This window comes from Ursus americanus, chromosome 22, assembly GCF_024610735.1.
Source record: "Ursus americanus isolate L20-20 chromosome 22, mUrsAme1.1.p, whole genome shotgun sequence".
Lineage (NCBI taxonomy): Eukaryota > Metazoa > Chordata > Mammalia > Carnivora > Ursidae > Ursus > Ursus americanus.
The window spans coordinates 10,814,451-10,837,511 of NC_142148.1; the positions used below are offsets into that span (position 1 = coordinate 10,814,451).

At 52.2% G+C, this 23,061-nt stretch overlaps 1 protein-coding gene across 4 annotated transcripts in view; it reads left to right on the plus strand.

Moving 5' to 3' along the window:
- RIPOR3 (RIPOR family member 3) overlaps positions 1 to 23,061 on the plus strand; it is a 74,199-nt gene that overhangs the window by 17,833 nt on the left and 33,305 nt on the right. The window contains exon 2 of one of the 4 annotated variants that reach the window (XM_087853505.1): positions 642 to 1,162. The exons of the other annotated variants lie outside the window; for them this stretch is intronic. The gene's annotated coding sequence lies outside the window, so the exon portion shown is untranslated. The remainder of the gene's footprint in view (positions 1 to 641; positions 1,163 to 23,061) is intronic. 4 annotated transcript variants of the gene reach the window in all.

Sequence of the window (23,061 nt, forward strand, 5' to 3'; positions counted from 1 at the left end):
GTCTCCCAGGTCTCTGCATTTGAAGAAACTGGTATCTTTTCTCTGCTTTCTAGGCCTCTTGCCTTGGCTGGATCAAACGGGAACAAAAACACAGTCCCGAATGTTCTCACTGTCAAACTAGCCAAATCCGTTTTGGTCCTCTTTTTGGGGCCTGACTGGGAAGAAAGAATCTGTGTGTTAGGACTCCGTGAGTTCTAAGTGATGAAAGCCCGATTCATACTGCGTAAGCAAAACAGAGAATGCATTGGCTCCTGTACCTTAAAAATCTAGAATTAGATTCAGTGTCAGGTGTGGCAGGATCCAGTGGAGTGGGTGGGAATAAGGGATCGTAGGGCTGATTTTCAGTGACCTGACCTGGTAGAGATCACCTTGGCCGAACCCATCATGGTGGCTATAAGGATGTGGGGGTCTGAATGGGCCTCCATGGTGGGCACTGAAAAGGTAAGGGAGCATTCACCATGAGAAGCCTGTGGTGCTGTTAGAATAAAGGTCAAATCAACAGAGAGATCTTCTTAAGTTTCGTGTGATCCCATGAGACCTTAAGACTCTGAGCCATTTCAAGCTTTGAGGAACTTTACAGAGTACCTGGGTTGGGTTGGCAACTATGTGACACCAAATATACCATCCTTCCCATCCTTCAGTTCGTGGAAGACATTGCTAATCGACCACAATACCGTTTCCAGTGAGCCCGAATACGGCCTCAGAATCCATCTCAACACTACACCAGAAGCAACCTGCATCCACCAGCTGGTGTTAGAACATGAGCCAAGACCGATCTGCAATTTCTCTTCTCAGCCCACGGAGATAAGAAAACAGAAGGTCCGAGGGTTGGTTCGCCCAGTGTCGTGTAGGAACTTAGTGACCGGCCCTCCTGGGGCAGCCTCCTTTCCTGTGGCATTCTCCTGATTCTAGCAGAGAGAGGAGGTCTGTCCCTTAGTGGAGATTTCCACTCCCGACAGCTGCTGCACATGGAAAACAAACAGACTTGAGGTCAAAGGAAAGACGGAGAGCTTAGCCGCTGACCTCTCTCGCTGAGTGCTGTCTGGAGCTGAGTGCAGCCCGGGGGGCAGCCGGGCAGGGCGAGGCGCAGGGAACCTACCGGTCCATCCACAGACATCTCAGTGAGCTTTTGGAGGCCCTACCTTAAAGGCAAGAAACCCAGGTAACGTGTTCTATTAGGCTCACATTCTCAAATGGGGGTGATGCTGACGTTACTCCCTCCTGGAGATGGGGGCAGGGTTGTCTTGGAGCAGAGGACACATGGCTGGCCACCAGTCTAGGAAAGCCAGAAAGTAGAGAGAAAGCTCCAGCACAGCTATCACGCACCCAGCTGGGCCGCACCCAATCAGAGGAAGAACAGAGGTGCCCCGAACCAGCTGATGATTTGACTGGAATAAGGTAAGCGGTGTCCTGACCCCAAGGAGCCTATTGTGACAGCTATGATATGTGGACTTCATGACTGTAGTGGGCTGACATGGAGCTTGCGGTGCTAAGAGCATTGATTAATTCAAAGTCACAAGACAATCCTATAAAGTAGGTGGAGTTATCCCCCGGGAACAGACACCGAACCGGAGGCTAGGAGAGAGGGGACAGAGCTACCCATGGCCAAGCGTAAGGGCAGAGCTGGGCTTGAGGTCAGGTCTGCCTGAGCCCAGTTCTGACGGGCTGCGCTCCACAGGCTAGCAGCCGCCGTGAAAAGGCACAGAACAGGGTATGTGAGTCGCTGGAGAACCTTGCTTCGTGCAAGGTGCCAGGTGGGAACAGAGAAGCACGTGGGATTCCTGCCCTCGGATCATTCCCAGAAAGGATGGGGTGTGCACTTGGGGAAATGTCACCATGGAGGCTGAAGAGCAGAAACAAATCCCTGTCATGACTCCCTCTGTTGAGCTCATGGCCTGCAGACAGGTGTAGTCCACAGTCTAGAAACTTCTGGGCTACCACGAGCCCCCCAATGTACAGGTGAGAAAAGTGAGGCTCAGAAAGAATCGACGTCCCCCCAAGTCACACCGCCAGTGAACAGGGACCAGAAGGAACCCCATGGTGGAAGCAGCAGGGCATCGGAGAGGAGGGTCCTGGGTGGACTCTGGATGGAGAACCACCATGTGTGCCGGGCCCCGATGCCCACAGCTGTTCCCCTGGGGCCGGGGGCGGGGGGGCTGCCGAGATTATGGCAGCACCCGTGATGTCCCTTACCCGGGCTTGAACCCCGGCCCAGCGCCTGCCTGGCCCTTGAGAAGCACCCCATTTCACAGATGGGGCCAATTACAATTGCTTCTTTCCTTTTGGAAATTTACTTTTAATTTCTCTGGCTTTCCCCTTCTTCGGGGGGTCTGGTCCTCATCAAGGCAGCCTGTCTGACGACAAAAGCAGATGCTCCCAGGTAGTCTGGACACACCCACGCCTCCGGTGGGTCTGGCCGAGGCCGGAGGGAGAGTCAAGTTTGCGGCTAACCCTCCTCAGCAGCAGTGAGCTCCTTGGAGCCCCTGGGGAGGGGGGCCCTGGAGGGGCTGCTGATGACAGAAGCAGCTGTAGGGGAAATGCCGCAGCCAAAGCCTGCCGTGGCCAGAGCTTCGCTGCGGTGAATTGGAGATGGTGCCCCACTCGGAGCCATCAGACGCCGGTGCCCATCCCAGGGCCCCCACTCACTGCCAAGCCCCTTTGCCTCGGCGAGACTCAGCACATGCCCATCAGTGCCTTCAGCCCTGGGTCGCTGCCTATCCAGTGAATGCTACTTGTCCCTAGTGTTGGCTAACCTCACTGCGGACAACAGCTGTGCTGTGGGGGCCCGAGGGAAACGGAAGACATATTTCTGCCCCAGCCCCTGCCTGCCCCTTCTCTCCCAGGCCCCTGACCTGCCCTCAGCCTCAGGAGTTCCCGGCTTCACCCTTTGTCCAGGACCTTCAGAGAGATTCTGATAACAGTAGTTTTGAGGCCGAGAAGGGGTCGTCGTGAGGACAGCATGTCCCTGCAGCAAAGTTCTAACCTCCTGGCCCCTCCTCCAAGTGCTTCAGACCAGAGAAGGGGAACTCGTCCACTTGGGACATGCAGAGACACTGCTTCGAATCCTAAACTCTGCCGAAGGGCTTCTGCCTGCTTTGGTGTAGTCTGTTCGGTTCTATGTTATAAATCTCTGACAATTTCAGGTAAAAATGGGACACGTTGGGAGGTTATAGAGATGTTCTTTTTGGTCATAAAAAAAATGGAAACTCAGAAAAACCCAGAAAACCTAACAGAAGGAATTTGAAGAAAGATTTTTGTTGGCTCGTGTAATGGAAAAGTCAGTGGTAGGGTGGGTTTCAGATAAAGTTTGAGCCAGCTGCTCAACACTTTCACTGGGAGCCAGAGCGCCACAGTGCCTACCCCTTTACTACATACGTCTGTGTGCTTATGCCCCCAGAAAGGCCACCCTCACCCCAAATATCCACGACCTTTCAGCTCAAGTCTCTGCACCTACTGGAATGTTCTTCCATGCCTCTTGGTTCACATTCTTTCGGGAGGGAATCTGATGTCCGGGTTCATCCCTTTGGACCAAGCACCAGAAGTCTTATGCTTCTGGCCAGTGAGTGAATGGTCTCTCCAGGGCCCAGTGTCCGAGGCTCGTTCAGATAGCGGTGGCCAGACCACAAGGGCCACAGGCCTGTTCCACCTCCGTAGAGGCAGGGTGTCTGAGAAGGGGTCACGGACCAGTCGGCCACCCTGGTATCTCCCAGAGAAGTCGGGACTCAGCCCCTGCAAATTCTTCCCTGGACTAGAGGCTATCTGAAGAGTCTCATTTTGTTCTTAATTAATAACTTCAGGAAAACTCTAAGTTTGGTTCTGGTTACAATTTTTTTGCCTCACTGTTTCCGGAGGTTCTGTTTCTGGTTCATTCAGGCGGAGAAATTCAAACTCGGGCTCTGCGACGTGTCCCCATTATTTCAGTGAGTCCCGATCACCCTCCGAGGGCCGCTGACAGGAGGCAGGGTGGCTTCTCCAAACAGACCTGCATTATTTTATTACTTTCATACCAGGAAAGAGGCCTGAGCTTCAGAACAATGTACTCACGTCATCAATTAGGCTGGAAGAACTTGTTTGGCCAAATTTAGAACCCACAAAGAAGGTCAGAGAATAAATTTAGAACTGAACTCTGAACCTTGAGGGCCAGCCCGGCATGGCTAACATTGCCTGCCACCTTGAGTTGGGCTGGTCTCCCTCCAACAGATCTGTCCACAAATTCTTATAGCATAACATGGGCCCGAAGAGTCAGACCCAGCACCTAGGCCTGTCTCAACTGCTTATAAGCTGTGTGACTCTAGGAATGTGTTTAACCTCTCTGAGCCTTCCTTTCATAATCTTTTAAAGAATGGTGGGGGGTGGTTAATAAAAACATCTACCTTACAGGATGTTAGGAAGATTGATTAAGACTTTTTTGCTCTGGTAAAATACACATAGCATAAGATTTACCACCTTACCCATTTCAAAGTGGCGTTAAGCATATTCATATTGCTGTGAAACCATCACCACCATCCACCTCCAGAACTTTTTCATTTCCCCCAACTGAAACTCTGTCCCCATTCAACACTAACTCCTCAATCCCCTCCCCCAGGCCCTGGCTCCCACCATTCTACCTTTTTTTTTTTTTTTATGATTTATTTATTTGAGAGAGAGAGGGAGAGCGAGCTTGGGCACACAACCTGGGGAGGATCAGAGGGAGAGAGAGAATCCCAAGCAGGCTCTCTGCGGAGAGCAGAGCCTAAGGGCCGGGGGCGGGGTGGGGTGGGGCTCGATCTCTCGACCCTGAGATCACAACCCGAGCCACCGAAACCAAGAGTCGGATGCTTGACTGACTGCGCCACCCAGACTCACCCCTCCCTCCACCATTCTACTTTCTGTCTCTATGACTTGGACTGCTCTAGGGACCTCAGTTGGGGGAGTCATATCATAATTGTCCTTTGATGACTGGCCTCCCTTACTTTGCATCATGTCCCCGAGGTTCATTCATGCTGTAGCCTATGTCAGAATTCTCTTCCTTTTTAAGGCTGAACAGTATTCCATTGTACGGAGAGACCACATTTTGTTTATCTGTTCATCTGTTGATGGACACGTGGGTTGCTTCTACCTTTTGGCTACTGTGAGTAATGCCGCTGTGAACATGGGTGTATAAATATCTGTTCAAGTCTGGGTATACACCAGAAGTGTGGTTAAAAGAGTTTATGGAGAGCCCTTTGCCCATGCCGGGCATATAGTAAACATTCAGCAGTGTAGCTAATAAGACCAGGGTTGGGAAAATAGTGGGTGAAATTTTTTTAAATGCAAATTAAAGAATGGGATGTCAAATTAGCAATGACTAAAAAAGGAATATTCTTCAGTGCAGTTGGGGTACGGTGAGATGTGTAATAATGTGTAAATATTATATATATTCCTCCCATAAAATAGGTGCCATTTGTGGGATCATTTACTAAGTGCCAGAAATGCTGCTACACTCTGTATATATTTTCTCTCATTTACTCCTCCCTCCTGACAACTTAAAGGGGTGGGTCTATTATTACTCCATCCTACAGATGAGAAAACAGAGGTCCCAAGTGGTAACACAGCTCTCTGGGTCTCACAGCCAGCAAGTGGCAGAGCTGGGATTCAAACCCAGGCCCTTGGCTCCGAGAGTAGAAAAGCAATGGAAAAAATTGCTCTAAAGGCTGACCGCGGCCCCTAGGAAGGATGGGAGTACTTATTTTCCACCGCGCATTGGTCTGTATTTTTTCTCCAAGCCAGGAAAAAAAGAGCATATTAGATTTAAAAAAAAAAAAAAAAAGAAGGGAAGAAACAGTTGCCTCTTGCAAGCAGGCATCTTTGATGATAATATATCCATGTCGTGTGTCTCATGCCATGAGCTCAGTTTGTGTCTGTTTTTTTTTCTGGCTGAAGAACAGCAGAGTGTCCTGGCTGTGTCTTCTGGCTGATTGCTTAATAATCATGGACGCGCACACACACACACAAACGTACACACACACGCACGGCCCAACCCATGAGAGGAGACAAAGCCAGCAGTAGCCAAAACTCTGCTAGATCGATGCGGACTGTTACGGGCACAGCTTTCCAAAAAGCAGAGCTCAGTGAAATAAATATTTTTCCTGTGAGAAGAGGCTTAAGTCGGCGATCTTAACAACCCCCCAATTCATTCCAGATCCACTCAGAGTGGCTGGCGTCAGGGAGCCCATCTTGATGTACTTAGGATCGCTTGGTAACGGCAGCGTGCCTGCGTGTCTGGCTGGCTTCTCCCACGTGGCAGCGTGCCACGGGATGCTGGCCAGGGCCGGCAAGAAGGAGTTTGTCTCTGGAGGATGCTCTCTCCACGCCTCCTGAGCTCCCACAACTTCCTGGGGTCCCTAACTTGCTTCTCCTGGGAAACCAGCACTATTTGCTCTCAACCGGAGGCCTGAGAATTCAGCCTCTTTTCTCGGCAGAGGCTCCGTTCTGTCGGTCCTGGAGACAGTCTGCAGGAAGAACTTAGAATCAGGGCCTTCGGAAACCAATACACATGAAGCCGCTTGGGGTATCTCGAAAACTGGGAGCCTCACTACCCAGGCGAAAATTCCTTGATGATTCACTCATTCACTCACTGGGTGGCACACTCAATAATTGCTTATTGGGTCACCTCCCAAGGGTTAAGATTTGGTACGAAGCTGGCGTAAGACAGTATGAAGTTGCTGGAAGCCCAAGATCCGTTCGGTCACCCATGCCCCCATTCATTCATTCAGCAGGTATTTACCGAGTGCCTCCCAGGTGCCAGGCCCTCTCCTGGGACGGCTGGTCCGTTAGGGCACGCATTCTAGCTGGAGGGACAGACAGGAGACAAGGAAAATGCAGTGAATAGGATATCTGCTGGTGTTAAATGCTAGAGAGAAAAATTAAACAGAGATGGGGAATTGGGAACGTGGGGGGGGGGCAGGGCTTGTCCCACTTAGATGAGGGGCCAGGAAAAGCCTCAGGAGGAGGTGAGATTTAAGTCATTGCAGGAGAGGAGGGAAGATGATTCAGGGGACAGGCATTAACAATGTGACTCACGGATCACTTAAGTCCCCTTTCAATGACCTCTCAGTCCCAATTATGCCAGTGAGAGTCTTCTTGTTGTTCGTACGTCTTTAATGCCTCGCTAAGACCTACTAATCTCCCTACCTTGAAAGAACAGGCTTAGCTGGCAATGTGCCTGCCTGCACTTGGACGTGGCTCTGTGTGCAGTGTGAATATTTCACAGTCCCTGCTTACGATCTTATTGATGGCAAATGATGCTGGCTTTTCATTTACAGTCATGATTAAATTGTCCTTTCAAAATATGCTTATTTTTTGAAAACTGAGTTGATTTACAGAAAAGCATTCAGTAACTTGTAACACAGGTGGTACTCCAGTGTGGGGAAGTGGGGAAGTCAGGAAGGCGATACACGCATGAAGTTTGGGACGCACTAAAACAGGACAAGACCCTTCTCAAGTTGCTCAGAGCCTGGCTGGGGAAACCTTCTGGGTGGGATTCAGCCTGCCATCCGCGACTCCCTTTAACGCCTCTGGAAGAGGATGGCGCTCCCTGGATCAGGGCAAGGGGCTCAGAAGAGGCGCTGCTGGGGGCATGCCTGAAGGCAAGGGCAAGTTTGGACCTGCCCACGAACAACAGACAGGGTTGCAGGGAACAGTGGGAACATCGTACACCAAGGTAGTGCCAGTGGAAAGAGAAGAAAAATCAGCTGGGCAGCATGTGAATAAGGGAGCAGAGTTGCTGGAGGAAGCAGACCCTCGGGAAACCACCCCAATTTATCTAGTCCAATGACTAATCCTAACACGAATTCTACAACTTCCCTTCACTGAGCACTGCTTTCTTGTGTCTTCTTATGTCATTTTCGCAGACTGGCAAGGTAGTGCTGTTATGGCCCCATTCTACAGATGGGGAACTTGGGGGCTCTGGCCAAGTTACCTGCCCAAGGTCATGCAGCTAGTAAGAAGCCATCACGACTTTTTTTCAGCCTATTTTTTAAGACGGAGATATAGCTCACGTACCATAAAATTCACTTTTATTTTTTTATTACTATTTTAAAAGATTTTATTTATTTATTTGAGAGAGAGCGCACACACGAGCCAGGCGGAGGGGCACAGGGAGAGGGTGAAGCAGACTCCCCACTGAGCAGGGAGCCCGATGCAACGCGGGGCTCGATCCCAGGACCCTGAGATCATGACCTGAGCCCAAGGCAGACGCTTCACTGACTGAGCCACCCAGGAGCCCCTAAAATTCACACTTTTAAAGTGTCCAGTTAAGCACATTCACAAAGCTGTGCAACTGTTGCTACCATCTAATCCCAGAACATTTCCACTGCCCCCCCAAAAAAAACCCCGTCCCCATTAGCAGTCACCGCCCCCCCATCCTTCTCTGCTCCCAGCCTCTGGCAACCACTAATCTATGTTCCGTCTCTATGGATTTGCCTATTCTGGACATTCCATAGAAATGGAATCATATACTGTGTGGCCTTCTGTGTCTGGCTTCTTTCACTCAGCATCATGTTCTCAGGATTCGTCTGCAGTGTGACATATACGACCGCTTCGTTTCTTTACATGGCCGAGTACTATCCCGCTGTATGGATGCCCCCCCGTTTCAGGATCCACTCGTCAACTCATGGACACTTGGGTAGTTTTGGCTCCTTGGCTACAGAGAATAACGCTGCTGGGAACACTTGCGTGCGGGTCTTGTGTGGACATGTGTTTTCATTTCTCCCGAGTGTATGTCGAGGAGTGAAAACTGCCCCACAGACCGTAACTCTGTGCGAAGCATTAGAGGAATGGCCAAACTGTCTTCCAAAGCGGCCGCCCGAGCTCCGTCCCGACCAGCGGGGTCCGAGGCTCCGGTCTCTGCATGCCCTTGCAGGGACAAATTCACTTTCAAGATCACTCCTGTGGGTGTCATTTGGTTCCATGTGGCTATAGGACTGAGTTCCCTGCTTCCTGACTAGCTGCCAGCTGAGGTCACTTCCAGCTTCTAGAGGCCCTCAGTGTTCCTTGCCACACGGCACCCCCATCTTCAAAGCCATCAGTGGAGACGTTCCCTCACACAGAACCCCTCTCCTACTTTAAACCTCTTTTGACCGGAAGAGCCAGACCACTGTGCCTTAGAGGAGGGGCATCCTGGGGGGGAGGTGTGAAATGGCATCTCCTTGTGGATTCAGTATGCTGGGGAAGCAGCCAAGGGGGGCGTTTAATTCGAAATGTTTGGTCTCGCTGCCCATTGTTGCCAAACCGGGGTCCAAGGGAACAGGGAGGCGGGAGGACTGATGGAGTGTGGATGTATGGGAGGGTGGCCAGGGCTCGGGACCGCTCCGAGGATGGGGGGAAAACCGCAGGGGCAGGCGGTGGGGCTCAGAGATGGGGAGAGTTTGGGGGTGCAGTAGGGTTGGCGAGGGAACGTGCCAGTAACTGGGAGACTGGACCCCCTTGTCTCCCTGGGTCGAGGGTCAGCCTCTTCTGAGGATAAAGCCTTGGCCTCGAGCTTCTATTTTTTTATTTTAATTTAATATTTTATTTCATAATTTTAAATTTAAATTTAATTAATTAACATATTGTGTATTAATAGTTTCCAAGGTAGACGTCAGTGATTCATCAGTCTTATATAACACCCAGTGCTCGTTCCATCACATGCTTTCCTAATGTCCGTCTCCCAGTTACCCCATCCCCCCACCCCCTCCCCTCCAGCCACCCTCAGTTTGTTTCCTATGATTAAGAGTCTCTTATGTTTTGTCTCCCTCTCTGATTTCATCTTATTTTTCCCTCCCTTCCCCTATGCTCTTCTGTTCGTTTCTTAAATTCCACATGAGTGAAATCATATAATTGTCTTTCTCTCATTGACTTATTTCACTTAGCATAATACTCTCTAGTTCTATCCACATCGTTGCAAATAGCAAAACTTCTCTTTTTGGTGGCTGCGTAATATTCCATTGTATATGTACACGACGTCTTCTTTATCCATTCATCTGTCGATGGACGTTTGGGCTCTTTCCATAGTTTGACTATTGTGGACACTGCTGCTAGAAACATTGGGGTGCAGGTGCTCAGGCTTCCTTTAGACAGAATGAGACTGAAGCTGAGCAGCAGAATTCCTCCTCGGTGCGAAGGGGATCTCGAGGAGGGAATGATACCAGGGCTCTCTGCGCTGGGCAATGGTGTCACGCAGTCCCACCTGCTGCCTCCAGAGTTGTGACTTTCAGGTCCTGATTCCCCAAGGGTCTGTAATGCCCAGGACGCTGGGTCAGGGCTCATTCCCATGTCCTCGGTGTGTGGGACAGGGCTCTGACGACCACAGGTGCACTGTTGTTAGCTGTCAGCTGGTTTCTAATCATTAACACATCCGCTGTTCCTGTTTGTTGAGCATTTACTATGCGCCCTTGTGACGTTCCCTGCCCTGACGCTTCACACACATTTAATTTCCATCCCCATTTCACAGATGAGGAAACAGGTTCTGGGAGGTGAGGGAGGTAGTGTGGCCAACAACACGCAGCCAGTGAGCTGAATGGTCAGGATCTGGGCCTCGTCTCTGACCGCCCGGCACACTGGAGCCTTCCGTTTTAAGGTTTCCTCGACAGACGGTGTTGGTTTTCTGCTGCTGTGTGACACACTGCCACAACCCCAGCTGCTTTACACAATCCCCATGCCCGAGCTCCCTGTTCTGGAGGGCAGAAGTTGGTGTGGCTGGGGTCTCTGCTGAGGGCATTATAAGGCTCGATTCAAGGTATCGGCCGGGCTGCGTTCTTGTCCAGAAGGAATGGGGACAAATTCACTTTCAAGATCACTCCTGTGGGTGTCATTTGGTTCCATGTGGCTATAGGACTGAGGTCCCTGCTTCCTGACTAGCTGCCAGCTGAGGTCACTTCCAGCTTCTAGAGGCCCTCAGTGTTCCTTGCTGCATGGCACCCCCATCTTCAAAGCCATCAGTGGAGATGCTCCCTCACACAGAACCCCTCTCCTACTTTAAACCTCTTTTGACTGGAAGAGCCAGTCCTGTTTAAGAGCTCACCTGATAAGGTCTAGCCCATCCAGGATAGTCTCCTTTCCGCCACAGAAGGTGACACAATCACCGGAGGCAAATCCCATTCTATTTACAGGTTCCGTCCACACTCAAAGGAGAAAGGATTATGCAAGGTCAGAGGTCACCGGGAGTCATCTTAATATTCTGCCTGCCCACAGAAGATCCTAGGTGTTAATAACAACGATCATGATAGCTACAGTAATAGTACAAACTTTCGTTTGTTACAGCTTCATGGTTTTCAGGCTGATCCTACGTCTGTAATCCCGTTGGAGCCCAGCAGCCATACTGTGAGGTATCTGCTTTTTCCCCATTTTGCCCACGAGAGAGGGAATGCCTACCTCGCCCAGCAAGGGCTGAAGTCCAGATTTTTGACCCCCAACCCCGGGCTCTTGGCGCCCACAGGATTCCGCCTCCCCTTAGAACCTCAGACCTCATCACCGTCCTTGGAAGGGGTGAAGCGTCATTTCCAGCCAGCCCAGCCTTCGGGGAGTGCCTCCCTGTAAACTCGCCACATTGGGTCATCGAAACTCCAGCTTTTACAGGAATTGCCACTGGGCTGGGCAAACCTCACCTCATTTAGCAGGAAAAACCAATAAAGCCTGAGGGGCTCAGAATCAAAACAGCATGTGTGCAGGAAGGGCCCAGCTTGGCAGCAGCCCAGCCTCACAGCGGGGGAGGCGGTTTGGCCAAGGCTGTGATGCGTGGGCCGAAAGCGAGGGGCCACCCGCTCCGGGGGGTGGGGGCGGGGGCGGTCAATGTGTCAGGTAGCAGTCACCACTGTCCTGTATCAGTGGGCACGAGGCATTTGGATGCCCCGAGAGTCAGCCCCCGGATGCCCACATCTTCTAGACTTCCCGTGGTGTAGCCCCCCTTTACTATGTGAACCAAGGCCTGAGACCCCAGTGAGAAATCCAGGACCATGGCCCCCACGATCCCTAAGGATTCTTGAGGGTCTTAACATTTCTTCTAGATCCCTTTGTGCTGACATGTTAATTTTTAAAAATTCTCTGCTCTTCTAAAATTGCTGTCTTTTCTCCTTGTATCCCATGCTGGACACTGTTCCAGTTCTTTCATTTCTCCTCAAGTATTGCTGACACAGGCCTGCCGGGAGAGTGGACTCTAGAGATATCTGTTGTGAGCTCACGTGAAAGAATTGAGCTGACTTGAGCTGAGGGGGTCTCCCGGAAGGTCACTGGTGGGGGCGGGGGTGCACAGGCCTGGCAATGGGCCTGAACCAAGAGTTCCAGAACCCATGGTGGGCTCACAGCAGACATTCCGGTCAGGGCCCTGCTGAGCCAGGATGAACAAAATCCAACGTGTTCCATCTCCTGTCCGCCTGCCCCCGCTTTCCTTTTCCAGAGAGGCTGTGTCTGCTTCGCCTGGCGTGGCTCTTGTGCCTGTCCTTGGTGAGGGGACCGTGGGGCTCCTGGGCCAGGCCCAGTGGACCTACAGCAGATGAGCAAAAACTAGGTCCTCAAAAGGAAAATGGGGTGCCATCAGGAAGAGAGAAGGGGCAATGGGAAGCCAAGGGGAGCACACTTGGAAATAAATTTAAGAATCCCCATTGTAAAATTTCATTGCCTGGAGTATTTCATGTGTTGTCCCCTCCCATCCCCCAAAGCCACATTGCTGTGCTTGCTTATACTGACCTAGTGTCTTCTCTCCCACCCACCAATGCTTGGAGCACACCTGGACACATGCAGAATCTCCTTAAACTGCTGCATTAAACAAAGTGTTTTCTACCTGTTGTAGGTTGAATTGTGTCCCCCGAAAGATCTGTTGAAGTCCTATCCCCTTGTCCCTGTGCATGTGACCTTATTTGGAAATAGGGTCTTTGCAGTTGTCATCAAGTTAAGACAAGGTCATTAGGGCTGGCCCTAGTCCAGCGACGGTCCCAAGGTGTCCTTATAACAAGAGGGCCACACCTTATGCAGACAGAGACCACTGGGACGAGGCCGCATGACCCCACAGGCAGAGGCGCGAGAGGGGCAACTATCATCCAAGAGGCACTGAGGACAGACAGCCACCACCAGAAGCTGGGAGAGACTAGGAGAGAGACCCTTTCCTTGAGCTTTTAGAGGGGACATGGCCCTGCTGACACCTTGATTTTGGACATCTAGCTTCCAGAAGCGTGAGACGAGACACTTCTGTTGCTTTAAGCTACCTGGTTTATGGTATATTTGTTACAGCAGCCCCAGAAAGCTGATACACTTCCTCAGGTCTCTAACCTTGGGACTCAAAGCAGTAGACCAAAGCTATACATTATAGTTTGGTTTTTCCTTTTAACAACAACAACAAAAAAAGCACATTCTTGCGACTGTAAAGCGAGTCACAGAAGGTAACTTCAATGATCCCTATTTTACAGATGGAGAAACTGAGGCTCAGAGGGTAAGTGACTTAAGTCACAGAGCTAGGAAGAGGCAAAGTCTGGACTTGAACTTGGGTTGTTTTGACCTCAAGGCTTACACTCCTTACTCTGCTCGTGAATCTGTGGATGTGTAGCTCACAGATTACCACCGAATCCTCCCATCCTAGTCCCCAGGGGTTCCCTTCCTTATGACATGAGCTCAGAACTGCGTACTAGCCTCATACGTATGGAAACCACCTGCTGCGGCCACATCTTATGTAACCTCAGCCTCTGCAAAGTGAGCCCTCTTTCCCTGGTGATTTTCATTATAAAATTGGAGATGCATTCCCACCAAACTCATCTCCCAGTAGGCCAAGTAAGAATGTTTGGCAAAGAAGGAATTAATTGATAAACAGCTGGTAGAACACAAACTCCAGAATCCGCCTGGAGTGTTTTGCAACACTTTTTGGAAACTCCAGGATTACAATTTCAGCACAAACTGTTTATTTCAGGCTGTTAAGCCACACACATACCCTGCATGCCTGGGAATCCACTGGCTCCACTCTGAACACCCCGAATGGAGTCCCTCTCTTCCTTCTGTGCGGACGTTTGTAGTGGCTGGTAGAGCAGGGCTGCAATACCTGGAGAGACCAGTAGGGGTCTTCTTCCAATAGGAAATGGATTTCAGGCTGCAGATTCTGGAAATTCAAGACTTTGAGTTCTAGAAAATAAAGCTGTGCCTTCGGGAGGAAATCCACTCTCCTTACAATATGGGTTAACCATCTGGCATAGAGTCACTCAGTCCTGAGGGTGGGGCAAGAAAAGTTGCGAAAAAATCTGACGTTTCCTGCCCCTCTGTCCCAGGGAGACACAGGAGCTGGGGTCAGGGCGCCTGGGACAGCCTCTTTCTCTGCAGTTGGCCCCGGAGCACATCGCACTGTCGAAAGAAAAACCGAAACAGCGGTCTGGCTTGGTTTGTCTCTTGTAAACTGTTTATCTTGGGATGACCAGATGGCTCATCTCTGGATGAACCCCTAACCATTTCCGGTGCTGTTAACAGCCTCCATCAGCAAACAGTCCCCCTCGACCAGCCCACGTGCCTGTGCAGGAGTCCCAGGGTCGGCTGGCAGGGGACCTCGGGCATTCCAGGAGGCTGACTCCGCACCATTGGGCCAGGGATCCTCATCCAGATGCAGGCGCCAAGTTAGACAACTGCGGGGTGTGGACGGAATGGCTCATGAGCAACTTCGGGGGGTGGGCTTGAAGTGTTAATACCCACTGGGCTCCCCAGTTACAGCCCTAGCCCCTCACCCACCTGGGGTCCCCCAGTGAGGTCCCTGTTCAGCCTATCTCTTCACGTCTCACTACTCAAAATGTGTTCGAATGCCAATATTTCCCTCCTGCCCACCTCTCCATCCACCCCGGCCCCCCCGGCTGTGTGACTGTGGTAAAACCACTTGCCCTCTCTGAGCCGCAGCATTAAGCTGTAAACAGGGAGAGGGCCTGACACCCCTTCCTGCCTGCCTTCTAGGCTGGGCGAGAATGGGGGGAAATAGGAATGGATTGTGTGAAGACTTTGCAAGTCCTCCCCTGCCCCCTGCCTTCACCAGAACGAGACCCAGTTGTGATTCCTTTTTTCGGGCGAGAAAGGGGCACAACAGGTGCTCTGGCCTTTCTGGGCAGTGGGTAGGGAGCTCCTGCCCGCCCCTATCTGGGCTCCATCCTGAGGCACCCCTGACCGAGGCCTCTCTGCGGCGGGTGCTTCCTCAGAGCTTTGCGGGTGCAGTTCTGGGGGTGAGATTTTAGTTCTAGGTGTGTCCAGAAGCCACAAGCCTGGGGAGGGTGTCAGACACCTGATGGACATTTTTAAAAGCTTGTTCTGGTTTTCAGGTGGGGGCAGAGGGCCAGGTGGAGGCAGAGAGACCAGGGAAGACCAGAGAGGTGAGGGGGTCTTGGCCTTGAGGGAGGGGGATGCAAAGGAGGAGACAGATTCAGCGTGTTTCTGAGAAGCAGAGCAGACAGTGAAATTTCTTGGCCAAGGCCCTCTACGAAGGAGGGAGATGCTCTTGAGGACTTTACAGCCTGGCTGGGAAGACGAAATTCTCCCCCAGGGAGCTAGACTTCAGTGGTCTACAGAGTAGAAACTTAATCTTAGAGATGCAAAAAGCAGGTTCCAAACTCTTAAAACATAGAAGGACAATGTTGACAGATCTGGTCACATAAATACTTGAAGCTTTTATTACATACACACACACACACATCATTAAGAACAAGTTAAAAGGTGAGTGAGGGGCTGGGAGAAAACTAGAAGTCACTGAGAAAAAGCTAGGTAGCTGGGACCAAAGAATATGAACTGACAAGTCTCAGAAGAGGAGATTCTAAAGATAACGAGCATATAGAAATACTCTTGATCTCATGAGGAATCAGGGAAAGGAGGGTGAAAAAGCCCCTTTGCCCACACCCCAGGGAACAACACGGGAGTGAGGTGGGAGGAGGAAGGGATCCAGCCCTCCAAGAAGAGGAGAATCTAAACAGTGCTCAGTGGGAGACTGGGGGTGGGGGGACTCGAAGGCTCAATGACGTCAGCAAAGCCCCTGCCAATTCCAGAAAGCTGGCAGTTAAGGCCTGTGGATAAGAGGCTGACTTGGAAGCCAGGCTGCCTGGGCTGGAACTCCTAGATCCTAAGGGCCAGAACAGGGTCAAGTGGAACGTAGGGCATAACAGTTTGGTAAGGGTCAGAAGAGCATAGTCAGGTCAAGTGCAAGGCCCCACCTGGCTCTGTACCCCTGTCTCTGCTGGGCTGGCCAGGCAGGGCGGCCGGGGAGCAGGGAGCAGGCAGACCGAGGCCAGGTGGACTTGCGAAATGTCAAGCAGCCAGAGAGGGAGTCTGTGGGTGAGAGGTAGCGGCACTGTTCCAGAAGCAGATACATGGAGGGGAGGGTAAGCAGAGGGCAAAGGGCAGGGCCCGTGATGACTTTCTTGAGCCCCCAGCACCTTGGCCTTCGCGGGATGCTTCCTCCATAAGAAATATTAAATAGTGTATGTTACGACTGAATTGGTGTAAGGATGGAAAAATTACATAAAAAATACATGCTATTAATATGTAAATAGTAACACATATACAATATCATATAACAAAACATTCTATTTAACCTACAAGTTCATTTCTTAACTTCTGATTTTAAAAGTAATCCAACCATTTCCGCCGGCCCGCGCACAAGCCCCCTGTGCCCAGTGATGTCAGGCCAGGGAAGGGCACCTAGCTGCTCTTCCTGAGACAGCAGTGGGGAAAGACATTCTCGCTCAGCCCTCTGCCGGGTTAGGAGAGGCTGTTCTGATGTCCGGCTGCGTGGGTGAGCAGGGGGAGGGTCTGTGTCCCTGATTATGGAACATTCGGGCAGTTCATCCAGTGCGGAGTGGCTGGCCAAGGTGGCCCTTGGGTTTGAATCCGAATCCTGACTGTGTAAAGTGGACCCAAACCAGTGTGTGTTCATCAATGGTTGGGGTCTTTTGGATAAAACAAGTAGGTTGCCTTTGGGTCTCTCTTCACGGCCAGGAGGGGGTCACAAAGAAGGCGGGTCTCATGCAGAGCTCTGATTTTACAGCAAATACCCCAAGGCGTTCCGTCACCAAGATCTTGTCCAAGCTCGAGCCCTTGCTCTCAGGCCCCAGGCCCTTGTCCACATCCCAGTGTGAGTGTACAGGTGCACGCATGGGGGGCGTGGGGGTGGCAGAGGCTGCGGCCCCAGGGACCCTTCTGAAGCTGCTGGGCTGCTGGGCCCCCCCCGATTCCCACACCCTATTCAGGTGAGGGTGAAAAGCCTCAAATATTTGTAGCCAACGGAATATAGTCCCTTCACCACCACTACCTGCAGCCATGGAAGTGATCCCGAAAGCCCACGGTGCTAGTTCACGAATCCCTGCGCACAGAGGGAAGTGCTCCCTTTAACCCCGAGGTTCCCTTTGGACGGATTCTGCCTCCAGAGGACGAGTGGCAGCGTCTGCAGACACTCTCGGTTATCACACTGGAGGGGGCTGGGGTCCTGGTATCCAGCGGTGATGAATACACAGGACGAACCCCGCGGCAAAGAATGATCTGGCCCGAAGTGTCGAAGTGTCCGTGGGGCTGAGGCTGACACCCTCCCAGTCTGGAGTGAGGGCTTCTTTTTTTTTTTTTTTTTTAAAGATTTTATTTATTTATTCGACAGAGATAGAGACAGCCAGCGAGAGAGGGAGCACAAGCAGGGGGAGTGGGAGAGGAAGAAGCAGGCTCATAGCGGAAGAGCCCGATGTGGGGCTCGATCCCATAACGCCAGGATCATGCCCTGAGCCGAAGGCAGACGCTTAACTGCTGTGCCACCCAGGCGCCCCTGGAGTGAGGGCTTCTGCTTAGGGTCGCGCGCCTGTTGCTTGGTCATGGCTGGGATGTGGAGGACGTGCACACGCCCCTGAGGCAGAGCGCCCACACACGTGTTTCAAGGTGAATCACTGATGCTAGGGTGCTGCCCCTGCGAGTTCCGGCCACTTCAGCTCTACAAGCCTCAGTTTCCCAGTCTGTAAAATGGGGGTGGTAACAGCACCTGCCTCAGAGCCGCGGGGAGATGCTGGGTGTCCAGCTTTCAGCCCAGTGTCCAGGATACAGTAAGGGGGTGCCGCTCAGCAGGCCCAGAGCTCAGCTGAGGCCACACTTTCTGGGTACCAGGAATGAAATGAGTTAATTCTTAGAATAGGGCCTGGGCGCACAGTAAATGTTCTCAAAGTGTTGGTTCTCATCAGCAATATTACTGCTTTCAGTTTTTAACATCAAACAGAGGTGCTTGGCCAGGAACAGTCACTTGACCTCACCCTGACCTGCCAATGAGGTCAGCGCCAGGAGGGGTCTGTCTACCCCCTCCCTCCATCTCAAGCTCTCTCTGCCAACCTGTTTCCTTCCTCCCTTCCTTCCTCCCTTCCTTCCTTCCTTCCTTCCTTCCTTCCTTCCTTCCTTCCTCCCTCCCTCCCTCCCTCCCTCCCTCCCTCCCTTAGATTTTATTTATTTGAGAGAGAGAGAGCATGTGCACAAGCAGGGGGATGGGCAAATGGAGAGGGAGAAGCAGGCTCCCCACTGAGCAAGAAGCCCGATCTGGGGGCTCCATCCCTGGGATTATGACCTGAGCCGAAGGCAGGCGCTTAGCTAACTGAGCCACCCAGGCGCCCCTCAGCCAGCCTGTTTCTATAGCTGGCCCTACAGCCACACACCAGCGTGGAGGAAGCATTTGCGAGGGGATTCAGCTGCCCCTCTCGCGCTTCCCAAAGGATCGGCTTTTGTCCCCCCATCTCTGTTATCTTGCAGCCAGGTCCTATCTTTCCCAGCCATGTGCCCCTGGTGGCACACACATTCCCACCCCCATGGTGGCCCCAGGAGGCTCCTTCCCCAACAGTTCCTATCTCTTCCAGGTGCCCCGGGCACACTGGGTGGGGGGAGCATGTGATGAGAGCCTTTCCTTCTTGGTGATCAGATCAGTGAGGGGCCCATTTAAATCCAAACACCCTCTGGATATTTCACAGAAATTCATGAGTCATCTTCATCTTACAAAAGCCCAGTGGAGTTAGCTGGGAGTGTAGATAATATTTGTGGGCCTTAAAAAAAAAAAGTTTGTTTTTCTTTCTTTCTCTCTTTCTTCTTTTTTTTAAGAGAGAAGTTTCTCCTTTGACCCCAGGTTCACCCTGAAAAGCAGCATTCTCTAGGTCAGAGGGTACGCAGAGTCAGCCCTGCAGCTTAATTACTATGCAACCAAGGACATGGTGACAATGTTTTTTGTTTTCTTCAAATTAAGATTTTTTTTCCAATCATGAGGGAATGCATGTCCACTGCAGAACAATTGGTAAGGTGTCGTCTCAAAAATAAATCTGAGACCATGTCGTATATAGTTTACCTCTTGGTCTTTTCACTCAACATCGTACTTTGAACATCTTATATTTTCCCACATCATTATTCCTCAAAATCATATTCCCAACTCTTATTATGGCCACGGAAATTTCCTCCGTGTGGCTGAGCCATTTGGGCTACTGAATCTCTCCCTCGCCCTTGGCCATTTGTGGCTGCACCTGGGGTTTTCATCTGTGAAACAGTCACAGGTGCACTGTGAACACAGGTGCACTGTGAAGCCTGAGGAGTTGGCCCACCTGTCCACCCATGTGACTAGTCCCTTTGAGCCTCTGGGCCAGAGCTGGAGCTGGTCACGGACACCTCGCAGGAATGCCCTGGGCAGGAAGGTCACAGGGCGCTGTAGGCTGTGTGATAAACTGAGAGAAGGGACCCTCTTGGATCCCGGAGCCTGACTCCCATGCCTGGTCTTGGACCATCAGAAAGCTTCCATTTGCCTTGCAGCCCTGGGACAATGAACTCTGGGGGGGCAGTTAGGGATCCCCAAGGAGCTTCTTGTGCTTCTCTTTCACTTGAAACCAGGGCTGTCCGCTCCTCTGGCTCTCCGTCAGGCCATCTGCAGAGACACACCGGGGCTTCCGACCCGCCCCCCCCCCTAGCTCCTGGTCCCAATTCCATGGTGGGACCCAGAAATGTGGGCTGCCAAGAAGCTGGGTTCCTACCTGCTCTACTCAAACCAAGTGTCCTTCAAATCCATTACTCTTCATTTAAATATGCTATTATTTTAAAAAACACTTTCTATCATACAGAAGACCGTTTGCTCCAAATAGGAGGTTACCTTACAAGAAATTCAACAAGACACCTGAATAAATTTGAGCTCCTCCCTCTGCCTGCCCATCACCCTGTGCCTGGGGCCAGCTCTGTGTTCAGCTGAACAAGGGGGTGACAAGTGTCAGGTGGCTGGGAAGCCAGGACAGAAAGGGGACTAAGGCAAGTGGGTCACAGTGTCTACTATGCATTCCTCACTTGGCCCAGAGTGGCCTGTGCTTGGGGGACCCTGAATTCTAGACCAGTCTTCCCACTTTATAGACGGGAGACAGAGGCTCAGAGGGGAGGGGACTTATTCAAGATCACACGCAGACCCCCTGGGCATGCTTTCCTGGCTCAGGAGAGGTGAGCAGCGGGGAGGGAGCATCTGAAAGCATCCGGTAGGAGTTGGGCCCACTGGTCTCAACAGAGAGAAGGGGAGCCCAAGTTGGTAGGTGTCAGAGCTAACATGGCCTCTGTCCCCTGTGGGTGGCTATGGGATTTTCCCTTTCAGCGGACTATCAAACATCTGGGTCTTGTTTGTGGGGGAAGCAAGCGGTGGGTGGGTCAGGGATTGATTGCGGAGGGCAAAAACCCAGCTCAAGCTGGTGTAGGCCATACGGGGTATCTGAGCTTCCCCATAAATGGTGGTCTGTGCTGGCCCAGGAGACACAGACCTTAGGCCAAAGGGCAGAGCCCCCCCCCCACAGTGTGACTGCTCCCGGTCCCTGGTTGGAGGTGCCACGTTCGAGGTCCTGGCATGCAGTAAGCACTCATTCATCGTCTACTGAGACACAGCATTGTCCAGCCAGGTGAGCAGTGGGCATACTGAGTAAGTGAATGAACTCAAAGGGCGCCATTACCAGAGCCAGAGGGTGCTGGAGGCCTGTCCTGCCTACTTTTCTCGGGATGCAGCTTAAACCCCCACCCCCACAAAGATCTGGTCCCCACTAGCCCCTCAGGGATGCTCTTTTGTACCCGATGCTCTAGCCACACACACTGAACTAAGTTCATCTAATTGACCCTATCTCTTGCCTCTGAACCTTTGCACATGCTGTTCCTGACACATGACACATTCTTCCAGCCCATCCTCTCTCTCTGCCAATTCCTCCTCCTCCTTTAGATTTCAACATATTGCTTCCCCCAAAGGGTCTCCCCAGTCACTCCCCTTTGGCTGGGTTAGGGGTCCTTGTCAGCTCCCCAGGCCTCTCGTTTCCCATCCCGGTCCAGCCTCATTACCTCATGTCCTAAATCCTGTCTCCTGCTAGACTAGTTCACAGCCATATGCCCAGTGCCTGCATTCAGTAGGCACTCAATACATGTATGTTGAAGGAACAAATCAAGTGAAGGAATCGTAGGCACAGTTCTGAAGAGATGTCCTTCAATTGTTCATTTATTCAAGCCGTCACTTACGAACCAGTACTTTTGGGGGGCCCCCTAGTTGCTGAGATCCTGGACATACAACTGTGAGCAAGACCAAAAAGTTCCTGCCCCATGGAGCTGGGACTCGTGGAAAGGCCACACAACTACCAAGCAGACTGACAAGACAATTTGGGGTGGTGATGAGGTGTCCGAAGGATTTGAAACGGGGTGAGGAGGGAGGCTGTCAGGGGGGGTCAGGGAGGGCCTCTCTGAGGAGGTGACCCTTTTACTGGGACCTAAAGGCTGGGAGAGAGCATCATGGGAGCCCTGCAGGAAGAGTATGCCAGAAGGGAGAGGCCACTGCCTAGAGGTGGCTGCAGCCGTGGAGCCGGGGACTGTGCTGGCAGGGGGAGGAGCGTGGATTCTTCTGGCCCTTCCATTCACCTCTGGGCCATCCGGGCCAGTCAGGTGACCACTCCTGGCGTGCGCACCGGTGAAATGAGGGAGTTGGCCCCCACTGGGCGCAGACAGTCTGATTCCCAGAACGGCCTCCTCCGGTCGCCCATCCCTCTTAGGTATAAATTCAACATTCCTCATCCTGGGCTATTGTACCATTTCCTTTCGTGCTAAACCAAAGGGTCTATTTTGGAAACTCCTATAAGCAAACTAAGCCCTGCCTGGCATTTGAGCGGATATAAAAGAGCCCTAAGTGAGGGACTCAGGCATAAAAGCCACCCAGCCCTGAGAGCCCACGCTGTTAAATTTAGAAGCATCACCTCCAAATGAGGTGAAATTGTAGGTTCCCTGGGCCGGCGGGCGGCTCTGGCCAGCAGTGAGCTGGACAGATTTAGCGGAGTGGGCTCGGGCTCCCTCCAGCCGCACCTTGGGGGCGGAGGCCCAGGACGACAGCCCCGGTGTCTGGGGAGCCGCGGGCTGGGTGAGAAGCCCCTCCAGTTGTCCTGTCCCTGCTGTACTCACCAGCTGTGTCCGAGCCATCTGTCTATGTGAGCGCTGCCCACGGTGCCAGGCCAGAGAGAGGCAGCGAGGGACGTGCGAGGAGGACGTAGTCCTGTCTGCCATCAAAGGTTTGGGACCTGCATGACTTCTGTGCCTCTCTCCTCTACCCGGGGGCCCAGTGAGGTCTCTGGCTTGTCTCTCATGCTCTGCAGACTGCCGGTTGTCCGGAGCTGCACTGAGCCTCCGAGTGCCCCTCCCCAGGGACTTCCCAGACCTCCCCACAATCCAGCAGCAACAGGGTAAATGCCAGCCACAGCGGGGGAGGGAGAGGAGTGGGATCTCCAAAGTGCCCGGTCTCTGTTTTGCGGGGTCGCTGCCCCTGTTGTGTCAATGATTCAGCAACAGGAATATGAGCCTTGGTCAGAAGTGACCAACATTCACGGGGGCTTGTCAGGAGCTACACACTGAAGGCTCCCAAGATTCCAGGGGTCTCAGCCTGGCCCTCCCATCCCCAGTCCACAAGAAGGGAGATGCTTTTGCCACAAGAAACCCAGCTGGGCAACTGCAGCGGTCAACTGGTCAACCACCAGGATTAGCTCCATCAGGGCCTCGGGGGAGGGCTGCTGGCCTCACTTTTGGAGCAGCAGAGCTGACTGGGAGCTGAAGCTGGTCCCAAGAGGCCCACAGGGA